Genomic DNA, 25,395 nt, shown 5'->3' with positions numbered 1-25,395 from the left:
CCAGTCGTGCCTTATAAGTGTGTACATTACCATCCATGTCGGTCTTCTTCTTGAATATCCATTTGCACCCTACAGTCTTACGACCTGGTACATTCTCAACCAAGTTCCAAACTTGATTGTCATACATGGATTGTATCTCGTTGTCCATTGCCTCTTTCCATTTAGCAGACTCGGGGCTCGCCATGGCTTCTGCGTAACTGTTAGGTTCATCCGGACCTACTAGTATCTCATCACTAATAAGTGTATCACCTTCCGCGGTAATATGGAACCCATAGTAATGCTCAGGTGCATTCCTAACTCTCGTGGATCGCCTCAGAGGTAAAGACTCGTCAATTGGTTCAACAGGAGTTTCCTCCTCAAGTTGAGGGCTAGGGTTTGAAGTTCCTTCACCACTTGACTCTTGAAGTTCTTCAAGGTCAATTTGCCTCCCACTATCTCCTTGGCTTATAAATTCTCTCTCACGAAAGACTCCTCTTCTTTCTACAAAGACCATATTATCACTGGGTCTGTAGAAGAGGTAACCAAAGGATTTATGTAGGTAGCCAATGAAAATACACCTCTCACTTCGGGGTTCAAGCTTATCATGAGTCTCACGTCTCACAAAAGCCTCACAACCCCAAATCTTGATGTGGTCTAGTTTGGGTACTTTACTAGTCTACATCTCGTGAGGAGTTTTGGTAACTTTCTTTGTAGGGACTAGATTAAGGATATGGGCGGCAGTCTATAAGGCATACCCCTAGAATGAGATTGGTTGCGAAGCTCGACTCATCATGGAACGAACCATATCTAACAAGGTTCAATTATGCCTCTCAGCTACACCATTCAACTACGGTGTTTTGGGAGGTGTCAATTGTGAGACAATCCCACATTCCCTAAGATAGTCAAGGAACTCTGAACTAAGATACTCGCCACCTCGATCGGATCGAAGCATCTTAATGTTCCTGCCCAATTGATTCTCGACTTCCTGTTTAATTCTTTAAACCTTTCGAAAGTCTCTGACTTATGCTTGATTAAGTAGACATACCCATATCTACTGTAATCATCAGTAAAAGTCAAATAATAATGATTAGCATCCCTTGTAGCATGTTTGAAGGTCCCACACACATCCATGTGTATAAGATCCAACAAACCTTCACCCCTCTCACAAGAACTTATGAAGGGTGACTTTGTCATTTTTCCAAGTAAGCATGATTCGCAACTATCATCTGACTTTAGGTCAAATGACTCCAAGACTCCATCCTTTTGGAGTTGGCCTATGCGTTTCTTGCTTATATGTCCAAGACGACAATTCCATAATGATGCTTTATCCAAGTTATTAGTATTAACAGAATCAATACACAATACATTATTTCCTAAGTAATCAACCACAGATACAGTTTCATACACGCCATCACAAGGTACTGCTTTAAAAATAAAGAACATTATTAAAGAAAGCATTAATCGAACCAACTTCATTATCAAATGAAAAGGCGAAACCTTATTTATACAATGCATGAAAGGAAATAATGTTTCTTGCCATTTCTGGCGAATAACAACATTTATTCAAATCTAAACTAAACCCACTACTTAGCGATAAAGTATAAACTCCAATCTTGGTGACAGGTGAAGCTTTCATGTTTCCCATGATCAAGTTTATTCTTCCTTGCTCCACATTCTCACTTCTTTTTAGTCCTTGCAAATCAGAACAGATATGAATACCACAACCGGTATCAAGGACCATGAGTTAGAATGGGGTGAGTTATTACATAAGATAGTGTAAATACATGCATGGTTGGGTTTAACTTTCCCATCCTTCACATTTTGCTGGTACTTTGGGCAGTTCCGCGTCCAATGTTCCTTTTCATGGCAATAGAAGCATTCAGCCTCTTTTGGGTCAGAAGAAGGAGTGACGAACCCTTTCTTGGTTCCACTTGAAGAAAAGCCATCAAGGGTCCTAGCCTTGGTACCCTTCAAAGAACTCTTTTCTTCTTCCCTCATCCTTTCCTGATTGCCAAGACAGGGGCGGAGTTGGTAGGAGTAGGAGTAGTATCCGCGATCTTTAAGAGTCCTTGAAGTTTGCTGAGAGTGACATATTCCTTGTTCATGTGATATGTCATGTAGAATTGATCATAGCACGATGGTAGGGAGTGCAAAATGATATCTATTGCAAGCTCCTCGGGGAAGTTCACATTGAGCTTCAGCAACCGGTCCACAAATCTTTGCATTTTCTGCATGTGGCCCATGATGGGTTCACCATCCTTCATTTGGGTTGTTATCATGGAAGAGATGATTTCATACCTCTCTTGTCTTGCACTTTGATGGTATCTTTCCATCAAATCTTGGTGCATTTCAAAAGGGTAGAAGTCCTCGTAGGACTTTTGGAGATCGGTTGTCATAGTAGCCATCATGATGCATGCCACCTTGGTGGCATCCCTTTCATGTGCCCTAAATTCAGCGATCTCTTGAGGAGTTGCAACTGTCTCATCAATCTCCTTAAGCTCCTTATCGAGAACATATTCTTTGTCCTCGTAGCGGGTAATCATTCGGATGTTTCTGATCCATTCATTAAAGTTGGACCCATCAAAAGTGACTTTCCCACACAAGTTCATTAGGGAAAATGAGCCATTAGGATTAGAGCCAGAAGCAGCAGTGTTTGCAGACATCTGAAAAGAAGAAAAGTTTAGTTTAGATATTGAGATAGTCCTTAATAAAACACCCAAATGTAATATTAAGGCTAGGACCCAATCACAATACATTATACTTAGAAGAGGTATGTCGTAATCTAAGTAATAACATATTTGAAAGGTAGGTGAATGATGATTCACCAATTTCCACCATGAAAAACGAAATATTGATATTAGGTTTTTAATTGGTTCTTAGAAATTCCTAGATTCTTTTAGATTCATTGAACTTTTCAATGGCATGTTTCAATCTCGAGTGTGCCCTCCAAGTTTTGTGACTGGGATGCCGATGATCACAAAACGAGGTGTGAAGTAACCATGCAAATCACTTGGTACCCTTAAAGTATTACCCCTCAATCGATGTGTCGGTTAACCACACACGCTCCATCGATACTATGATAAACATTAAGTCACCCTTTACCTACCTTGTTAAGTTCAAGTTAGTGTGTCGGTTAACCACACACGCTCCACAAACGACTTAAACAAAGTGTAAAGTGCAATTTCATGGATTAGCACCTTATTCACATTTTTCCTAAAGTAACTAAGATTGGGAATTAGATAAAAGCATTTAGTTACTTTAATATATTCATCATACTTTTAATGAGAATTTATAAGTCCTTGTCCTACCCATTCGGCTAACGACCCTCCACCGATCAAGGAAGTGGTGGGTGAGAGTGGACACCCATTAAGTTTCCATTTTATAGGCAACAACCTTATACTCCCCTTATAGACCGGCTTCGTGAATGAGGCGTACTAGCGGTAAGACAACTTGATCTCATACATATATATATATATATATATATATATATATATATATATATATATATATATATATATATTATTAATTTATAATACTATAAAGTATAAGGGTTGAATTTTAACTTTTAAAATTCTAAGGGTTGGAACTAAAGTTTTAATCAAGACTTTACTTGTTCCAAAACTTGAGGGAAAGTTTTGTAAACTTTCAAAACTTTTCATTTCTTGTAACTTATGAGTTAATAGAGTATTAAAATGAAGACTCTTCATTTTTTATAACTCATGTGTTCTTTTAATGGTTTTTAACAAAGTGACTTCTGGTTTTCCATAACTTGAGGACAAGTTATGGACTCCATTAAAACACATAATGATCATGAATTAATCTACCACATAGGTTACAAGCAATTCCTATGATCATCTAAACAACATAAGAACAAGAACATGAATATGAACACTTTCAAGAATCAAAAATTACACTTAAAAACTTGTAATTTTGATAATTGTCAATGTAAATGGATTAGCATAAACATTACACCATCTAAATCATGTTTTCAAGTACCAAAACAATTTAGGGTAATGTTTTTAGTCCATTTCTAGCAACACAAGTCGAAATTCTGAAAACTGTAGCCTCTACTCGCCGAGTGCAAGAACAAACTCGACGAGTAGCTTGCATTTGGTCATGGACTCGTCGAGTCCCCCCATGGACTCGGCGAGTTCATACGAGCAGAAAGCAGAAAATCAAATTTTTTAAGCAGTTTGCACAAATAATCAACAAACAAGCCTAGGCTCTGATACCACTGATGGGTTTTGAGCATTCTAACACTTCCTAAGTGTACATGAAACCCTAATAACCTTGGATCTATGTTTGTCTAATTATAATGCAAAGTTGATTTCCAAGGTTATGTTCCTATCTAGCATACATGGGGAACAATTTTTCTTTGAATGAAAGATAGAACTACATACCTTGTTGTTGAAAGTGTTCCTTAAAACCTTATGAGTCTAGCACCTCAAGTATGATGCCTCAAATGCTTCACACAACACCAAATGCAATGAAAAAACTTGATAGAAAACTCTAACAGTTGCAAAATCAGCCAAGCCCTTTTCTTCTAGTTAGTGTAGCCGATTTTGGGGAGAAACACATTGCTTATATAGTGTGTTGCATTAGGTAAACCCCTAACGTAACATGACTCTTCATTTCTTGATCCATGGGTTAACTCCATGGAGCATCCTATGGGTGGAACCCAACTTGACAATCCATGGAGCCTCTTAGCCCACTATATAAGATATGGAAGATTTACATAATCTACCCATATATCTAAATAGTTATCTTTTGATCACTTGATTAATTCTAAATTAATAATTGATCAAAACTAATTAAATAATATTATTAATATATTAGAACTTATAATATATTAATAAACCATAAGTGTTATTTCTCTCATTTAGTTTATTCAATTGCATGATGCCATGCAACCCAAATGGACCATGTCGGGTCGGGTCAAGTACATACCAGAAATAGTTATGGACTTAGACACCTTAACCAACATAAAGTGCCACACCGGAGCAATGGAGAATAAGAGTTGAGAATTCGTTGATGGCAGCAGCAGAAAAAGGTCCTATATCGGTCTTAGTTGACGACAACGAAAGCAACGATGTTGCTGGGAACGACAGTCGCGCCGTCCGGTGGTGGTCCTATCTTCACAGAAATGGTACAGCGACGATAGAGCTCTGGTCGTTCACGGCCCATGCATCAGCGTCCACATTTCCCTCTCCGGCTTCGACGTTTTTCTCTTTCTGCTAGCCACGACATCTCCGACAGCGGCTGTGGCGATGGCGCTCGATGGAAAAGATGTGGGCAAAGGAACGGTAGTCGAACTTGTAACTGTAGCAGCGGCGACTGGAGATGGTCGACATGAGGGTGGAGGCTGAAGAAGGCTACTATGGTTAGGGTTTCACAATGTTTATATATGCAGGCTTCATAGGAGTGACGGGTTTAAGCCCGCAACCATACAAACTTTTTGCACATTAACAAGTCTGGTCCCTCCCATAGGATATTTTCCAAATTAAACCCAAAACTTACACTTTAGCCACTGTCTCCAAAAACTCTTTTCAACCTTAATCCAATATTTACCAAACATACCCTGGATTTTAAAATTCTTCTCAAAATAACTCCATAACTTACTAAACAACCCCCAACTATCAAAATTCTTCACAAATTAGTCCGGAAATTACATCTTAACTCCAAAACTAACTCCTTGTTACATTATTTCGCATTTAAGCTATTTTCGTTTTTATAAATCTTTATCTATTTATTTATCTACTAAACGGGGTGTTATAACTCTCCCCCACATAAATTAGATTTCGTCCTTGAAATCATTCCTTGTCATTCCTTACACGACAAACCACTCAAATAACATGGTCACAATCCTGTACACACCCTAGTCTTCCCCAGGGTAACCGTGACCATCCTTCGAAAGGCCTTAAATTCTGCAGATGAACGAATTCCTAGCAACAAGATCACATCTACTCCGTCTGAAATATGTTGTCTCGAGATGGTCTGAATCCCCAATAGATGACTCATACTAAATCATTATAGATGAACCCCGTGGTAGGTGACTTAGCATTACTAAGCAATCTGTTACGCTTACCATACATGAGATCCCCAAATATCATTACTGCTGGAGACCTAAAACTGTCTGAAACACTGAACTACCTGAAACACTGAACTGCCTGAAACACTATATTGCCACATGGCTGCTTTCCAACACCTACCGAGACCAACCTAGTCTTAATTTTTTTCGCCAATCATCTGAAATACCAGGTTCTAGCCCAGCTGCGGAGCCAAAGGACTCCCACTTAGTTGCCTCACACGACTTCTGAACGAAATCCTTCTTTGGAACTAGTTACAATTAGTTATCATGCTACTATGACTCTAACAACTTTCTGATCTAACCGATTAGTTCCATGCGTCGAATTCTGACGTCACCAAAATCCAAGACTAAAAGTGATTGCTACATGACCAAAGGTAGCCTTAAATCACAAACTACCTCACATGGTCCATTGCTTTTCTAATCCTATAACTATAGTGGCGCTCCTACAGTCTTATCATTGGCTTAACCAGGTCTAATCCATCTGGGTAATTCTGAAATCCAATCTGTGGATTTCCATATCCTCACTGCTACACCCGAACTGGTGGGTACTACTGCTCTTTCCGCATCCTAACAACGCACTCACGCTATCTACCAACCTAGTGAATGTTACGACTACACCCACAAACTTACAACACTCTATCACTGCCTGGTTGCTAGTGAATGCTATGGCTACTCCCGTAGACTTACAACACTCTAATACTATCTGGATGTTAGTGAATGCTACGACTACACTCGCAGACTTACAACATTCTAACACTGGATCCAACACGCGCTTGACCCGCACTCAACTGAACTCATGTCCTGACTGGAATCCACAAACTGATTCCCCAAGGCTTTCTGGCAAACTTTACGGGAATGCGATCTTCTTATTGGTAAGTTTTCCCGAACTTCTCTCTCACACTATCCTCAAACCATACAACCGCTTGAGTTGTCTCCCTTCCTGACAAGGATGCAAAACTTATCCCAGTTTCAAAACTGCTCCTACTTCTGAATCCTTGGATGATTCTCCCCTACTTTGATTCATCTAACGTCTTACAGCACACAATACTGGAAGGATTCTCAATCCTTCCCACCATTCTGTGCCCAATCTGCTGAAAACCACGCTTACCATTGTTAGTGTTTCAATACTATCCAGTTCAAAAGATCACACCACCTCCAAGAACCCGAATAAATCTCCTGTATTAACCCGCTAGATCCAGGAAGCTCTGAATCTCAGTTGGAGACCTCGGAATCTCCCACTGCATCACGGCCTCTATCTTGGCCGGATCGAATAGTACACCCTTCTGGTTGACAGGGTGCCCAAGGAATTGCACCTCGCGCAACCAGAACTCACATTTAGAGTACCTTGCAAAAATTCTCTCCTTCTTCAAAGTCTCGAGCACCTCCCTCAGTTGCTTCTCGTGCTGCTCCTCAGTCTTGGAATAAACCAAGATGACGCTCTACTCTCCCAATCTCACAATTTGGGAAATGATCTTTCGCTATCTGCTAATAATTCTCGGTATGTAATTAGCATATGTCATTTATTGGAAGTATAATGCCAACACAAATAGAGGATAACCCAGAGTCACACTTATTCAAACCCTTGGAGCGAAAGGCTCCCTTGTGCAGTTTCCCGCAAGTGCTGCACCGAATCTGGTCATGCTGGTCTCTCGAAAGCTAATCCTAAATCTAGGGTCTCCTCCCGAGACCCTTCAATATAATTAACTGATCTGGTTCCCTCTTACCAATGTACTCCAAGTCCATATCCCATTCTCAAGCTCTAGAAGTCATATCATTCAGGGTCTTGCACCCCGAGATACTCACGATCTCCCTGCTATCATTCTACAGTATGTTCTGATAACTTACCTTCTTCATTTCCTAATCTGATGCATACTGTGGTACCATATAAGCTCTTTCCCGAGACTTGGCAGTGATCTCTGCCACAGTCTCAATCGTCTGGTGGAGATCTAACAACTCTTGCGCCAATTGATGCGCCTCAATTGCCTGGGCACACTATGCCCAGAATCTGGTCTAAAAGTCATCCCATGACATAGCATCAACTGCATCATCACTCAACCTTCTACCAACCTCTTCCTATCAATATCGTGCTCTGTCCTTCTGGAGACAGGAAGTAAGTCGAATCTTGTCTCCTTTCGAGACATGTCTGGTACGAAAAGTGTTGGTGACATCTGCCAACCATCTGTTCCTAACAATTGGGTCCCTAACCCCCATGACATTCTGAAGCCTCATAACAATGGGGTTCCTAACCCCCATTACATTCTGAAGCCTCATAAACTCTGAATTCCTGAACATCAATGTACGGGTCCCTATCATGACTGCTATCTCAGTACAGATTGCACTTGGCCTCTCATCACAATTCTCTATAATGCCCTCCTTAATCATATTGAGGATCACAAGAGTCTGGTCAATGATACTACGTGTACTATCAGATGGAATAAACTCCCTCATCTGACCAGCAAGCTACCCGGCTCCAGAGTCTGAGCCTAATCCCTTGCCGGCACCAGAACTACCATCTGGTCTATCACGTAGCATCACTATACTCAAAAACATACAAACACAATCTTCATAGTACTTATCATGAATCGAGTAATCTCACACACTACAAGTTCCATGGGTTCATCTCAACCTTCCTTGATTCGGGTACAGATCCTCTGCTTTCAGTAGTATGGCCCCATACTACCTTCCACATCTATCTGTACTTTCCTCAAGAACTGCTTGACTCTACCAAGTCCCTTCTACTACTACTGTCGATCTCATAATAAACTCTTCCTAGGCTTTCCCTAGGGTAATCATCAACCCACTCTCCACTATCAGTTGCATAAGAAGTCTCTGCTACCTCCTCCTAAATAGCTCGTGAATACTATTACATATCACTAAGACTAGATAATTCTTCGAATGAGAGATCCTACCCTACAACGGTTAGACTTGGACAAGAGCTGAGCAATAGAGTTAGAACTAACCTTCTGAAATTATTTAATCCTCGCAATATGTAACGTAACATATGCATTTACTAGTTAGTAAAAGATAACTAAGACTCCTAAAAGCAAAAAGAAAGCAGCATTCGAGCATCGAGTAAACATAATCAAGCATATCTCTTTCAGGTTATCCCTGACTAATCTGTACTAGCATGCAGTTCATAAAGCTAAGATACATATAACAGGCACATAAGGCATCCTTCCTAGATCTTTATCCCTAAACTAGCATGTAGTTCTCATAAAGAGGATAATCATATCATAACATAAACTTGTATGGGTAATTTGGGAGTACTTGCTTAAGCTCGATTGATTACATGCGCCACACCCTTTTCTCTTTTTCAAAGTTCCTTTCTCTTTTCAAAATTATTTTCTCTTTGTCAAAGTTCTTTTTCAAAAAAATGATTTTCTTCTAAAAATTTTCATACCAATTCCTTAGTTTGTGTTCAGACACACCCAAGAGTGTGCCTGAATCCCTCAAACCAAGGCTCTGATACCAACTTGAAACATCCCAAAAATACAGCCCAAACATTCAGTTTTTAAATCATTAATAAACTTTAATTATCAAAGACTATGTATCTTAAAATAAAGTAATATCTGACATCATATCAAAATCTAATATCAATTATCAGAGTAAATCTCCCAGGCTAGAAAACTGTGGTGTGTGCCATGCGATCATCCCGGGCCCTTCTCTTTGCTAACTGAAGTACCTGAAACCAAAACTAAAACTGTAAGCACGAAGCTTAGTGAGCTCCCCCAAACTACCACATACCATACACTTAACATATAACAAATAACATAACCCTGGTACTACTCCCAACTGCATCGGGACAAATCCCGGCATCGGCTTATCTGGCATCGAACTCCTGCCTGGCATCGGGCTCACCCCGGCATCCGACCGCATCGAGCATCTGGCTCACCCAGGCATCGGGCTTACCCCGGCACATACATAACATAATCACATAATCTGCATAAGGCTTGCCCCGACATTGGACCGAATCCCGGAACAAATAACATATAACACATAAACTAGCATACATCGGGCTTGCCTCGAAATACATAATACATGGCATAATGACTAACATACATCAGGCTTGCCCTGGCATCGGGATTACCCTGGAACACTTAACACATAACATATAACATATCACATATACTGCATCGGGCTTTCCCAGCATCGGACCGAAGCCCGGAACGTATAACACATAACACATAAGCATTTATAAATCACAAAGACATCAAACATACATAACTACTTCTCGGGACCACCCTGGCATCGGACCGCAGTTCGATAACATATAAACTGCATCGGGCTTACCCCGACATACTCTACTATTTAAACGGGTCGGCATTGGTGCCTTAGACCCATTCCGACTTGAGAAAAACTCACCTCACACTGTTGAAGTCCTGCTGACAAAACCCTAGCTATTGCATGACAGATTCCCGAATCTGTCAACATCAAAATAACACCTAATTAATAATTGAGTTCCAACACATATACCCATAAGTCCATTCTTGGGGTAAAAGACTGCTTTACCCCTATCTTAGCTTGATTCAAGCCCAAGGCCCAAAAGTATAATAATGAACCAAGGCCCAACTATGGCCCATCTATGGCCTAATTTTCCAAATTGGGCCCAAACCCCTTACATGGGCCTTACCCCAAGTCCATTAAATTATTCTAGTCCATTTGCTTGCTCTTGGATGGTCCATTATTATCCCAATCACCAAGGCCCCATAGGAAGGCCCAACACAAAGTCCAAGTGAAATTAGGGTTTCACATAAAAAGACAATTAGGGTTAAGTGTTTCTCACTTAACCCATTAAGGACTTAATCCATTAAGTCCTTACCTTTGCTAGATAAATAATATGGAGTAATTTGGGCTTAATACACAATCCAATCCCAATGGCCCAAAGGTGGATCCAATAAGTCCAAGGCCCACATACCTAAAATTAGGGTTTTCTAAACCCTAATTAGGGTTTCCCACCCAAACATGGCCTAATAGGCCCAAAACTAATCTTTAAGCCCATTAGGGTTTTGCTAGTGAGGCACCACACACTACCACCTCGGGTAGTGGTGGTCAACGGCGGTTCACGGCCACCTTACGGTGGTGGTTATTATTTTCATTATTCTTTGTTGGTTACAGATACAATGCTTGAAACCAAAAAAAATAAACACACACACTAACTAACATAATACACACACATTAATGCTAAACACACACACATACAGCCACCCTAGTGGTGGTCGGCGGTAGCACGTGGTGGTGGTGGCCTTCTAGGTTTTCTAGCCACACAAAACACTAACAAAAACAACAACAACATCATATTATATACATACATGCGACCCAAAAGCTGAAAAGTCCATTGCAACCTTCCTCGGGGTGGTGGCTATTGGCCTGAGCGACAAGAACGAGCCATACTATCGGCGGCAGTCGTGACTACGGTGCCACACCGGAGCAATGGAGAAGAAGAGTTGAGACTTCGTTGATAGCAGTGGCAGCAACGACAGAAAAAGGGCCTATCTCGGTCTTCATTGACGACAACGGAAGCAACGATGTTGTTGGGAACGGCAGTCGCGCCGCCCGGCGGTGGTGCTATCTTCACGGAAACAGTACAACGGCGATAGAGCTCCGGTCTTTCGCGGCCCATACATCAACGTCCACGTTTCCCTCTCCGGCTTCGATGTTTTTCTCTTTCTGCTGGTCACGACATCTCCGATAGCGGCTGTGGCGGTGGCGCTCGATGGCAAAGCTGCGGGCAAAGGAACGGTGGTCGAACTCGTGACTGTAGCGGCGGCGACTAAAGATGGCCGACATGAGGGTGGCGGCTGAAGAAGGCTACTAGGGTTAGGGTTTCACAATGTTTATATATGCAAGCTTCATAGGAGTGAGGGGTTTAAGCCCGCAACCATACAAACTTTTTGCACATTAACAAGTCTGGTCCCTCCTATAAGATCTTTTCCAAATTAAACCCAAAACTTACACTTTAGCCACTGTCTCCAAAAACTATTTTCAACCTTAATCCAATATTTACCAAACATACCCTTGCTTCTAAAATTCTTCTCAAAGCAGCTGTTTATCTTACTAAACAACCCCCAACTATCAAAATTCTTCACAAATTAGACTGGAAATTACATATTAACTCCAAAACTAACTCCTTGCTACATTATTTCGCATTTAAGCTATTATTCTTTTTTATAAATCTTTATCTTTTTATTTATCTACTAAACGGGGTGTTACAACTTTGTGGTAGCTTAAAAACATCTGATTAAGAAACTGATCGAAGGGACTCGACGAGTTATACGGTCAACTCGACCAGCCAGATGAATATTGGCTGTTTTTGGTTTATGCATGGACTCGACGAGTCAGTGAGATCACTCGATGAGTTAGTTAGGGTTTTCCCGACATCATGGACACCACATGGACTCGACGAGTTGTCTAGAAAATAGACGAGTCAAGTGGGGTTTTCACGGTTTCCCAAGTTCTGAAGGAACTCGACGAGTCAGTGGACTACACTCAACGATTTAGGTCAACATGGACTGTTGACCTTGACCGTTGACTTTAACTTTGACGAAGGGTTGACCAGTTTGACTTCTGGGGGTATTTTAGTAATTTGAAAATTTATGGAAGTGGATCATTGGTGGATGTAGGTGTTTGAGTTGGAGTTGTATTTGGGGGAGTTTTAAATTATCATCCCGAGCAACTTGTAAGGTGAGTTGTCCTCACTATACTAACAGGATCGAAGGCACCAATGTCGGCCCTTTTCGGATTTGTATCTGGGTTTATTGCATGATGATATGTTTAGTGACCTGGTAGGTCGGTATCCTGGTATATAAGATAATGCTATGTTAGTGAGTGGTTAGGTCGGTATCCTGGTTATAGGATGTTACTATGTTAGTGATTTGTTAGATCGGTATGACTACCTGTACATGCTAGCTAGCGTATGATATTTATGTACACATGATTGTTTGATTTAGGGGTTGGGTTGAGGTGGACCTGCTTTGTGCTGAAGGCCAACATACCTTGGGTGGACCGGATAGACTGCAGGCCCGATAGGGCATACTAGTCAGGCCGAAGGCCCGACGAGCGGTCCGGATAGGTTGAAGGCCATGAGAGGCGGTCCAGAAGTACCGATGGCTCGGAGAGCAGTCCAGATAGACTGATGGCCTTGCGAGGTGGTCCAGTCAGGCTAATGGCTCATTATGCATGTTATTTATTTTCTATGATATGATTATGATTGTATGACGTTGGTATTTTGGGGGAACTCACTAAGCTTCGGGCTTACAGTTGTTGATTATGTTTCAGGTACTTCTGATGATCGCGGGAAGGCGAAGGCGTGATCGTGCACCTCCTTATATTTTTATGATTTGATTCTGGGATACTCTGACATGAAACCATTTTGAAAACAAATTTTTAATAATTATTGGTTTTTGAATAATTTAAAAAGTTTTAAATTGGCATGATCTTTATGGGTGTTACACAAACTTTCTCTTCTAAATATTGTTGGGTTTTATGTACTATAACACTCCTATGGTGCACATACAACCCTAATGCTTTGGATCTAAGTTTTCTCTAGTTATACGTGCAACAAAAAATTATCCAAAGCATGAAACCTATCTAGCATACAAATTTGGTACATGAATCATAAAACTATTTAGAAGAATACCTCTTATTTGTAGCTTGTAGTTGTTGGCCTTTCAAGAGCTTAGCACCTCAAGTGTGATGCCTCAAACAAGTCACAAACACCATGTACAAATGGAGGACTTTGAGAGAGAGGCTAGAACCACCAAAATCGGCTAGGGTTCTCTTAGAACCCTTGGGATAGTGAATTTGGAGCTAAGGGACTTTTATAGTATGGAAATCCTAGGGTTTCAACTTGTAAACCCTTATTCATTCCTTGGGCCTTTAATTCAATAATAAATATGATAAGCCTTATGGACTAACACTTCATGGACTCTCACATAAACTTAGTCCGTCACTAATCAATCATGGATCATTGACCCAAAAAATATGTATTACTGATTTACTTAATCAGTCCCCTTAATATGATTAATCTCTTTTGATCTCTAAATTAATTCCAAATTAATTCTTGACCAATATTAACTAAATAATATGATTTCTCAATTAATATATTATACTTATAATATATTAATAAATCACAAACAACCTTTTTCTCAAATATCCATCATGTCAAATTGTTCTGGTGAAGGCAACCCGAAATGGACCATGCTACTCTCAGGTCAAGTACATGCCAATTATAGTTATGAGCTTAGACACCTAATCCAACAAATATACATCTTTTTATTATACCATCCATACAACTTCTAATGATATATGGTTCACCCAAAAAGAAGTATTTGACTTCTGAAAATAATTTCTTCTTTTGTTGATGAGTCAATCCTTTTGTAAGATAGCCACTAGCCAAATAGTTGGCTCTATCCGCATACCATGGATCTTCCCGCACGATCACCATTATATATTCTTTGGGAAAATCGTCTCCAATTTTTTTTCTTCCAATTTTTCCATTTTTGGGTTTTCCAATATCGAGAGGTGATCGACCGCCACATTTTCCATACCCTTTTTCTCCCTAATCTCGATGTCAAATTCTTGCAAGAGGAGTACCATTCAGACCAATCTTGGCTTAGCATCCTGCTTAGAAAATACATACTTAAGAGTCGAATGGTCAGTAAAAACAATAGTTTTGGACAACACTAAATAAGGGCGGAATTTATTAAATATGTAAACAACGGCCAAAAGTTCTTTTTCAGTGGTGGTGTAGTTTTCTTGGGTCGGGTTTAGTGTTTTGCTTACATAATATATGGGTTGAAAGTTTTTATCAACAATTTCTCCAAGGACTTCTCCTACAAAAAAATCACTAACATCGCACATGAGCTCAAATGGGAGGTTCCAATTAGGGGCAATCATGATCGGGATATTTGTTAATTTTTCTTTTAATAATTCAAAAGCTTCAATACACTCCTTAGAAAAATCAAATGTGGCATCTTTTAAAAGAAGTTGAGTTAATGGCCTAGTTATTTATGAAAAATCTTTTATGAGTCGGCGGTAAAATCCCACATGGCCTAGAAAACTCCTTACCCCTTTCACGTTTGTTGGAGGTGGTAATTTAGCTATAGTGCCGACTTTTACACGGTCCGCCTCAATCCCCGATTTGTAAACTTTATGTCCCAAGACAATACCTTTTTTAATCATGAAATGGCACTTCTCCTAATTTAAGACCAAGTGGGTCTTTTCACATCTAGCAAGCATCAAGTCGAGGTTAGATAAACAATCACCAAAAGAAGACCCGAAAACAGAAAAATCATCCATGAAAACTTCCATGAACTTTTCAACCATATCGTGGAAAATAGCCATCATGCATCTTTGGAAAGGGGCTAATGTGTTGCATAATCCAATAGACATCCGACGATAAGCAAAGGTCCCACTCGGGCAAGTGAAGGTGGTTTTTTCTTGGTCTTGAGGATCAATATGAATCTGAAAATATCCTGAAAACCCATCTAGAAAGTAGTAATAAAGGTGAATGGATAATCTTTCGGCCATTTGATTAATAAATGGCAAAGTAAAGTGGTCTTTGCAAGTGGCATCATTTAACTTGCGATAATCAATGCACACTCGCCAATTGGTTACCGTTCTTGTAGGAATAAGCTCATTCTCTTCGTTTGTTACCACCTTCATGCCTCCTTTCTTGGGTACCACGTGCACCGGACTTACCCACTGGCTATCCAAGATTGAGTAAATAATTACGACATCCAAAATCTTGATGACCTCTTTCTGGACTACTTCTTGCATGTTCGGTTCAATCTTCTTTGGCGTTGGACCACTGTTTTAGCTCCTTCTTCCAAATTAATCTTATGTGAACAATATGATGGCTAATGCCATTGATATCCATGATCTTCCAAGAGATGGAATTCTTTCGTTTCTTGAGTACTCCAACTAATCTTTCATTCTCCTTTAGTGTGAGCTCAGCTGGTATGATGACTGGCTTTTGCTCTTTTTTTTCCAAGAATGCATACTCAAGATGTTCGGGCAAAACATTCAATTTGATTTTTGGTTTTTGTTCAGTGGCCACAACGTGGGCATCTTGCCACATCATGGTGTTGCGATTTTGCTCGTCAGATCGAATGAAATTGGCTTGCCACAACGTGGTGGTGTTATTACCACGTTGTGGTGGGTCTTCAATGGCCTTTTTTAGTTCATTGTACTCGCTTTCTTCTAGTAGCTTCTCTAGTTCTTTCAAATCATTTTCATCATCAAAATACCCCTCTTGTAGAACCATGTATCCCTCAATTTCATTTTCCTTCCATCCTCCTAATTCTTTTTCCAAAATTTCGTCGAAAACATCTACCGAAAAAGCCATGTCATCACTTATTCTTGAATGTTTTATCGTTGTATAAACCCTGAAAGTTATGGCTTCTTCTCCAACTCAAAGAGTGAGTTTGGGCTCTCTTATGTCTACCAAAGCTCATGCGGTGCTCAAAAAGGGTCTCTCCAATAATAATTGGCACTTGGCCGTCTTCCTCCATATCTAGAACAATGAAATCTGCAAGAAAAAAACTTGTCAATTTTAACTAATAAATCTTCACAAATCCCTCTTGCAAAGGTCATCGTTTTGTTTGCTAAGTGAATGGCCATGCGATTTGGTCTTGGTTCCAAGAGGTCAAGCTTCTTGAAAAATGAATATGGCATTAAGTTAACACTTGCTCCCGAATCGGATAGATCATAGCTTGTGGCTAAATTTCCGAATTAGCATGGAAGTGTTAAACTCCCCAGATCACCCATATTCTTTGGCAGCATGTTTAACATGGTGGCTGAGCAGGTTTCATTTAATACAACTTTAGACACCTCCCCCATCTTCTTTCGGTTTGTTAGAAGATCCTTTAGAAACTTTGTGTATTTTGGCATTTGAGCTAAGGCTTCAATGAATGGGATACTGATTTGAAGGGATTTAATCTGCTCTAGGAACTTCTGGTAGTCTTCAACATGTCTATCTTGTTTTGCTCGACTTGGAAAAGGTAGCGGTAGACGGTATGGCTTAATCGGTTTTGCATTTTTATTTTCAGATGATTGCCACGTCATGGTATCTTTATCACGTCGTGCTGACTGATCAGTGCTTTTTTCTTTACTTGCTTCTTGTTCTTAATGCACAACATCCGGTTTATTATTACTAATAGGAGTCAAATGGGTAACAATTTTTCCACTTCTAGTCGTTATGGACTGGATGTGATCTCCTCTTGGGTTTTATTTAGTGTTTCCTGGTAGTGTGCCCGGTAATGTTTCGTTGAATTGGTTTGAGAGTTACCATATTTGTTGCTCGATATTCGTGATTGTAGCTTGCTGATTTCTAAGTACTACTTCAATATAGTCATGTCTCTTTTCTGATGCGGTAGCAAAGCGAGCAAGCATTGCTTCGAAATCGGGTTTCTTCTCGGGAGCCGGTTCCTCTTTTTGATAGAAGCCTCTTCCTTTTTGTTCATATTTGTCTTCTTTGGCTTTCTTGTATTCATCATAAGGTAACCACTTCTTTTTGGGCTTTCTCTAATCTTCGACATAACGATTACCACTCAAATAGCAAGCTTGGGCCTTTCACTTTGCATTTTCATCTAGATCACAATTTTTGGTTAAATGTGGTTCGTTACAATTTTCACACCCCACTCGTATTACATGGATGGTTTAATCCATTTTTGTCGTTCTTTGATCCATGTTATGCACCATTGCTAAAATTGCCACCATGTCATCTGAAGCTGAATTCACAATTCCCCTAGTTAGGTCTTGTCGAGGGTTATGATATTCTCTTGAATGTTTGGAGAATTTTTTGATTAGCTCCTTGATTACGGCCCGTTCTTTCTTTGTAAGTGTCCCTTGAGAATCAAGGAGTTGCCTAGTCGTTATTTTTACCCGATCATAAAAGATTGCTACTTCTTTGTAAGTGTCCCTTAAGTCTCCCACTTTTTGTTCGAAATTTTCAATGGCCTTATTTAATTTGGAAACCTTCGATGGTGGGCAAAATTGTTGTATGAATTCTTCACGCATTTATGCCCATGTTGTGATGGAAGTGCTTTTAGCCAGTCTCTTGATGCCCCCTTAAGAGTAACGAGGAGCATTCTTAGTAAAACCGCCTTGCGTGGTATGTTTGGTATGTTGAAGTAGTTGGCGATATCATTGACCTCATCAATGTGCTTGTAAGCGTCCTCGTGGTCTTTCCCATAGAATGGTATGTCTTTCAACTGAGCATGTATGTGTCCTTTTAACTCCAAGCTAGCTGTGTTGGGAATTATGGGTTGCACAAGACCCAGTCTGGTATCTTCACGTATCCATCTCTTGTATGCTACCCTCATCATGTCAACAATGTCTGCCATGTTGTTTTTGGGCTCCCTTTCCGGTTCGCTTTCTTTTTCTGATTCTATTTTAGGCTCATAACCGGCTTCCTTTTTGTTAGGAGTTTTCTCAAACCTTTCGAATTTGCTTTCTAGAGTCTTGTTTCTTGATTCTCCAGGTGTTGTTGTCTTCTTCTTATGGAATGTTGACTCAGGGTCGTCAAATGGCGGTATGATTGGTGTTTTCGATCCTCGGGTCACAAATCACTGAAACAAAACAGATGAAACGCGTAAAAAGAGCAAAACGGAAAATAAAAACTAACTGTTTGATGACCACGACGTCATGATTATTGCCACGACGACGTAAATCAAATAGAAGAATAATAAAACGTCAATTAAGAAAAAATAGACAGAAAAATCTTAACTTTTATAAGATAAATCCCACAAAAAGGGTCTAAAAAAAATAACATATAAAAATTAACTAAAAATTAACCATTCCCTGGCAACGGCACAAAAAACTTAATGTAATAAATATGCACTGGTTTTAACCAACTAATTTAACTAATTATTACTCCTATGGCAGTGTACCTAGTCGAAAATAGAAGAGCACAAATAGTTGGGTATCAAACACATGGAACAAAATTACTAGCTAGTTTTATCCACTAAAGTTACATAAATTACTATTTAATTAAAAAGGGGGTTTTTTTGTAGTCTTGTACGACTAGAAACTTAAATAATTAAACTAAAACTTAGAAACAAAATAATTAACAACTAATGAAACACAAGGCAAAACTAAAAGGCATGAAACACAAAAGATGATTTTAATCATGATAAATGAGAGACTTTCGTTTAGATTTGATATACTTGCTATTATGGTTGATTTAATGGAAGTGCAATGGATTAATACTTTGTTGATTATCAATTCCTAAGATGACTAGATTAATGTTCACTAACCTAATCGTTTAGCAAATAAGTTCATTCATACGGTGATCAAGCAGATATACTAACAAATTTACTAGTTTTTAGTTCGAGTTATGTGAGACTTATAATGGATTGATCTATTTGGTTAAGTAAATCAATTCAATCTATGATTGGTCTTCATATATTAGCTTCTACATTCACTTACCCATTTTCTATTTTACCCTAGGGTTTTGGTCAAAACACTAGTCCTACAATTTTGCAAATCACAAGATCATAAGATTCAAGTCAATCAAGAACGATAGGTCATACAAACTTAATTAAACTCATCAATAAACAGAAAAGCAGTTATCATAAACATAGAGAGGTTCTTTAGTAAGCTAACATAACAAATAATCAGCTTAGCATAATCCAATCCATAAATCAACTCATAAATAAGCATGTAGTCTAACCAAAGGGCCAATGGCCTAGCGGTATGGAGTGACCATCTCATATGAGAGGTCTGGGGTTCAAGTCTCGGTGGAGACATAGGTGATTATTTAGGAGTAGATTAGTTAGTTTGCCGTTTCAAAAAAAAAATGTAATCTAGTCTAAACGAAAGTTAGGGTATTTAGCCCATAACTTTAGCAAACAAACATGTAAAAACTAAATTTAACTTGTAATCCATGATCAAACACAAGAAAAATAATTAAATATAAGAAGTATTGTCTCAAAATCTCTCAAAATCGAGCTTTTAATCGATCTCTGCACTTCAAAGCTTCTAAATAACATCATTGGCCTTCAAAAGTCGACTAAAGCTCCTAGCAAAAGTTAGGTTTTCGGAGAAATCTGCATTCTATTTATACTTTTTCGAAATCGGTTAACCACGACGTGGTCTTTGGGTTTATCGCATAATCAGCAAGTCTTCGAAGTTCATCGGGATGTTTCAAAACGCCACATTGCGGTGGATGTCACCACGATGTGGTAAATAAACTTTTCTTTTTCTTTTCGGCCTTGATCCAAGTTCCTAGTTTCCAGCTTCCAAATTCCTTCCTTTTCGGTCCCGAGCATGTCTTTTGCTTTTACAACACAACATACAATAGATTAAATATCTTTTTTCCTATAATGAACATAATAATAGCTAAAAGTATTAAGATATGATGTAAAATATATATGTAGATATGCATATATCAGTCTTGACACAACAATATAACAACTTTTTAAATATAACTAGATTTTTAAATTAGAACATTTTTCAAATCTATATGAATTTTAAAAATTTCCAATCTGGCAAAATTTTCAATTTTTCAGTTTTAAAATGTTTGGATTCCTTATTTGACCCCCTAGCTCACACTTAATTTATGCAATGTCCCCATTGCATGCTTAAAACAAATAAAGCACATAAAAGTAAATAAAAGGGAGAATAATGAATAGACTTCCCTAGGATAGTAGTCGCGAAATCGAATCTAATAGTTTGTAGGAAAGCTCGAACATATAAAATAAATTGCTGGAAACATGAAACTGGACTCCTGTTGTTGCTCGTGAATATGAATGTGTCGGATTAAAACGAACCAAAGACCTGACTTTGAAAAGTGTGATGCCTACGGTCACAACATGGGAAAGCATACGTCACGTCGTGTAGGCGAGTCGGAAGAATTTTGATCGCGAATACATAAACCGCCAAGGTGTAGCTTTTGGATGGCCACGTTGTGGTAATGAGTCTAAAACATTTGGGTCACGATAATCAGAATCGCCATGACATTGGAAACATATGCCATGTCGTGGTAACTAGGAGCCTTCGAAAATAGTTTATGCCCCATTTTTTCTGTAAATTCTTCAATTCATCATTAGGCAACTTTTAATCTTCTGTTTATCCTCCGAAGTATCCACTAAACTCTTCGTAAAGCGACACACACCCCACACTTATTCAAAATTGTTGTCTTTGATTTTTTTTTAAACTTCTCGCGACTTTTTCCAATTAAGCTTTTTTGTTGCTTTCACTTCTTTTAACATTGCAATTATGAGATCTTGAACTAGAAAAACACATCATCATTCGGTTAAAAAAACAAAATTTAAAAAAGAAAAAAAAACTAAAAATCAAAAATTAAAAAAAAAAAAAAGAAAACGCAAACTCAAATAAAACATCGGGTTGGCTCCTGGTAAGCGCTTTTTTATGAAGTCGAGAGTCGAACTCCTTCCCGTTCTACGTTGCATCTAATGGAAGTGTAATTTCCCCATTCTCCAGCATCTTGGGATTTGTTAATTTGTAGGCAACCCTTCTATTGAATACTTACTTGCATTTTTGGGTTGACATCTTTGTTGTTCTTTCGCTTAGGTTTTTCCTTTACTCCCGTATCTTTAGCTTTTGTCTTGTCTCTCTCATGGATCTTCTTGTGAACATTGGACTCGTCGCTCTTTTCTTCTTTTTCTTCGATTGTCTTCGAGACTTCATATGGAGGTCTTTAAAGCAAACACCTCGAAAATCATTGGCGTTGACATTGGAGGTTTCTAATGATTCACTTCTTTTTCCAATTTCTCTTCTTGTAAAGGTTCCTACCATTCTTCCCATTCTTTTTCCTTAACGTATTCAATTTCATAATGCTCAAGGAACTTCGTGTTTTCTGGCTTCACCAGATGTGAATTGAAATGATATGGGAAAGGGAGAGGTGGTTGGTATGGCTCAACATATGAGAATCATAATATTCCTTCAGTGCCCACGACGTGGCACTATTGTCTCCACGTCTTGGTACCTAGGCAACTTTACGATATTTTTCATCCCTCTCTTTTCCTTCGGGTGACTGATTGGACTTCTTCTCTATTGAATTAAGGAACCCTATATGCTCCAATTCCTCCTATTTTTCTGTATAAACAGCCATGACTTGAGAGATTGGGATTGGCTCGACTTATCTTTAAGGTGTATCCAATAGCTTTCCTTGCACAAGCTTCGTTAATTGTCTGACTTGTGTATGGATTCTCAAAATAGATGTTTGTTGATCTGTAAGTGTTGCATGAGTGGCATCATGTATTTTTTTTCTCTAGCTTCCATGAATCTAAATAGCATTGACTCAAGAGCAGTTATCTTCTTAGGTTAGACTTGTTCTATTTGGTAGAGATCATGCTTTACTTGTTGATATTATTTCGTATCTCCACCTTGATAATCTACTCGAGCTCTCTAATAATCATAATCCCTTGTAGGATGGGGTCCCCCACAAGCTTTACTTCTATCTTGAACTGCATGGATTGATTCACCCGTTTTTGTGTTTCAATTGTCCATGGTGTCGAGCTTTGCAATTATTGAAATAATAGCATCCTGACCTCCATATTTACTTGATTTTCCTTTAGTTATATCCTCCCTAGGGTTGTGATACTCTCTTGAATGCTTGGCTAATTCTTCAATCAAATCTTATTTGTTGTTGGATCCTTCTTCATCATGGGCCCTTGAGAGTCAAGAAGTTGGTGAGTGCATACGTTAACTCCATCATAAAAAAATTAAGATCTCTTGTTGCACATTGAAATCATGTTGAGGGAAACTTCATAATAATTTCTTGTAGCGCTCCCATGCTTTGTATAACGACTCCCCCTCTAATTGTTGGAAATTTTGTATATTCCTCTTAAGTTTTGCTACCTTAGAAGGAGCGGTGAAATGGTGAAGAATTCAATCCTAAAATCAGCCCATGTCGTGATTGCTCCAAAAGGAAGTGATTTTAACCATTCTTTTGCTTCACCCTTGAGTGTGACCGGTAAAAGTCATAGCATCAATGTATCTTTACTCACGTTTGGAGCATTAAAATGATTTGAAATCTCCACTACCTCTTCTATGTGCTCATAGGCGTCCTCGTGGTCCTTCCCAAAGAATGATAGATCTTTTAGCATACTAAGAATGTGTCCCGAAAGTTCAAACTTTTTCATGGTTGGTATTTTTGGTGGAAAAAGACCCGGCCCATTATCGTTCCTCATATGTCGATTGTACTCTTCCATTGTCATGGTCATGATGTCCCCCATATTTCCTGCTAAAACAAAACTAAAAAAACACAGGTAAAAGGAGCAAAAACTAAATAAACAAAAAACTGAAAAACACATAACTCATGTCGTGACACTGAGATGGTCACGCCGTTAATTCTACTAAAAAAAGAAAATAAAAATAAGCAGAAAATAAAAATAAGCAGAAAATTAACTTTTTGTGGTTTTTACCCACAAACATGATCGATTAACCTAAAGCAATTAAATTCTAACTAAAATAAGTCGTTCCCTGGCAACGACGCCAAAAACTTTGATGTGTTATTTATGCACTAGTTTTTTTATTTATAATTCCTAGTCTATCGCATCTAAACCACACCTAACAGACAATGAACCTCATCGAGTACACTATAGTTTTGATAAGAAATGGTGTCTAACTCAAGGGGAACGGAAGTGAACTAATATTAGAAAATTTGATTATAGGTTATACTAAATAAAAGAAAGCGGTTAAAAGGGGGGTTATTATTAAATCTCAAGTAATAACTAAACTAACTAGATAAATTGAGTCGAAACGAATCACTTCAAGTACTTTGGTTTAGTTTGGATTACTTCTCAAAATCATGGTAACTTCATTAATAGTGAAATGGATCTATTAATTGGTTACCGAATTCTAATGTGACTAGTTATCTTGATCGGATTTCCTAGTATTAATAATTAATGAACAACTAACACAATTATCATGTAATTAGTGAACACATAATTAATTTAATATATTCAGATTATGAATGATATGATCTAGTGATTTCTCATCAATGGTATGACAATCAATCAAAGCATAGCATGGATATCTAAGCTCTCTAACACAGCCAAAAGTCACAGATTAACATTACCTAACCCTAGGATTTGATTAATCTAAAGTCCCAACAGTTTAATGATCATTAACTCATTAAGATTCATGTTAATGTAATTATATTGGTCCTCTTAAGTACACATAACTCGGAAATAGGAAATAAAAAGCATAACTTTAACATGATAACATCATCCATAAATGAGCCATCAGCCTGACTAGACCACCTCGTAAGGCCTACAACATATATGGACCGCTCTATGGGCCTACGACCTGACTGGACCGCCTCGAAAGGCCTACAGCCTATCCGTACCACCTTGGGTATCTTGGTCTTCAGCACAAAGCATGACCGCCTCAACCCAACCAACTATCTGATCTCTACAGCTTACCACATTCTATATACCAAGATACATACAAAATCTAGAGGGCCAATATTGGTGCCTTCGACCCCCGAGTACAATGAGGAAGAATTGACCTCACTGTCTGAAAGATAGTTGAACTGATCACTACTCCAACACTAACTCTACATATCACCTATACCACAAATAGGGACCCAGCCTCAATTTATTATTCAAATTACCCCATTTAACCTAAAGTCAAACTTGTTCAAATTCAACGGCAACGGTCAATGGTCAAAAACTAAAAGGTCCACATTCAGACGAAGTACGCCCTGCGTAGAGCATCAGATGGCTTTTATAGGGAAAAATAAGGCTACACGTTGCGTAACCATAAGTACACCCTGCGTACTTACGTTGAAGCCAATATTTCCATTAAGAGCCTAATACATAAGGACACCATATCCAACTATTAAACCTTGTCTAAATAATTTTCCTAAGTGATTAGACTTCAAACTTTATGACTTTACATCGCTTATTAAGGCTTAAGAACAAACCCTAACTTTATTACATCTTCTAAGGATCTCAACCCTTGCATGGATGGTTGGATATAGCCAAGATACTATTTTTATGACTTAATACATTCAAATGCATCTGGAAATGCACTCTACAAGGTCTAGAGTAGCTCATACTCGAATAAACCAAGATAGAGGGGCCAAAAAGGCATAAACTTGACATCCTAGCTAGATCTAATCAAAGAAGTATAAAGGTATAGACTTTATACCCTCTGGAGGATGCTAAAGAGATGCAAGTTCCAGATCCGCAAGGCTTGAAGCTTCCCAAGTGCTCTATAGCAGAATCCTTCCTTCAAAGATGAACAAAAAAACACTCAAATAGCTCAAAAACTCACAAACGAAGATTAGGGTTTTGAGGTAGCTGCTTAAAGGGAGTGAAGGCCAAGGATGAAAGGGTCTTATGAGAATTATAGCC

At 38.8% G+C, this 25,395-nt stretch overlaps 1 non-coding gene across 1 annotated transcript; it reads left to right on the top strand.

Annotated features, from left to right (window-relative positions):
- Nucleotides 1-22,778: 22,778 nt before the first annotated feature.
- LOC145071725 (small nucleolar RNA R71) lies at nt 22,779-22,885 on the top strand. The gene has a single exon (XR_013690732.1). It is a non-coding gene; the product is annotated as a small nucleolar RNA R71 (small nucleolar RNA).
- The last annotated feature ends 2,510 nt before the right edge of the window (nt 22,886-25,395 follow it).

This window comes from Lactuca serriola, chromosome 8 (genome assembly GCF_051521515.1).
Source record: "Lactuca serriola cultivar US96UC23 chromosome 8, Lser_US96UC23_V15, whole genome shotgun sequence".
Taxonomy (NCBI): domain Eukaryota; kingdom Viridiplantae; phylum Streptophyta; class Magnoliopsida; order Asterales; family Asteraceae; genus Lactuca; species Lactuca serriola.
The sequence above is the reverse complement of the archived record's forward strand: the minus strand, read 5'-3'. Positions and strand labels throughout refer to the sequence as shown.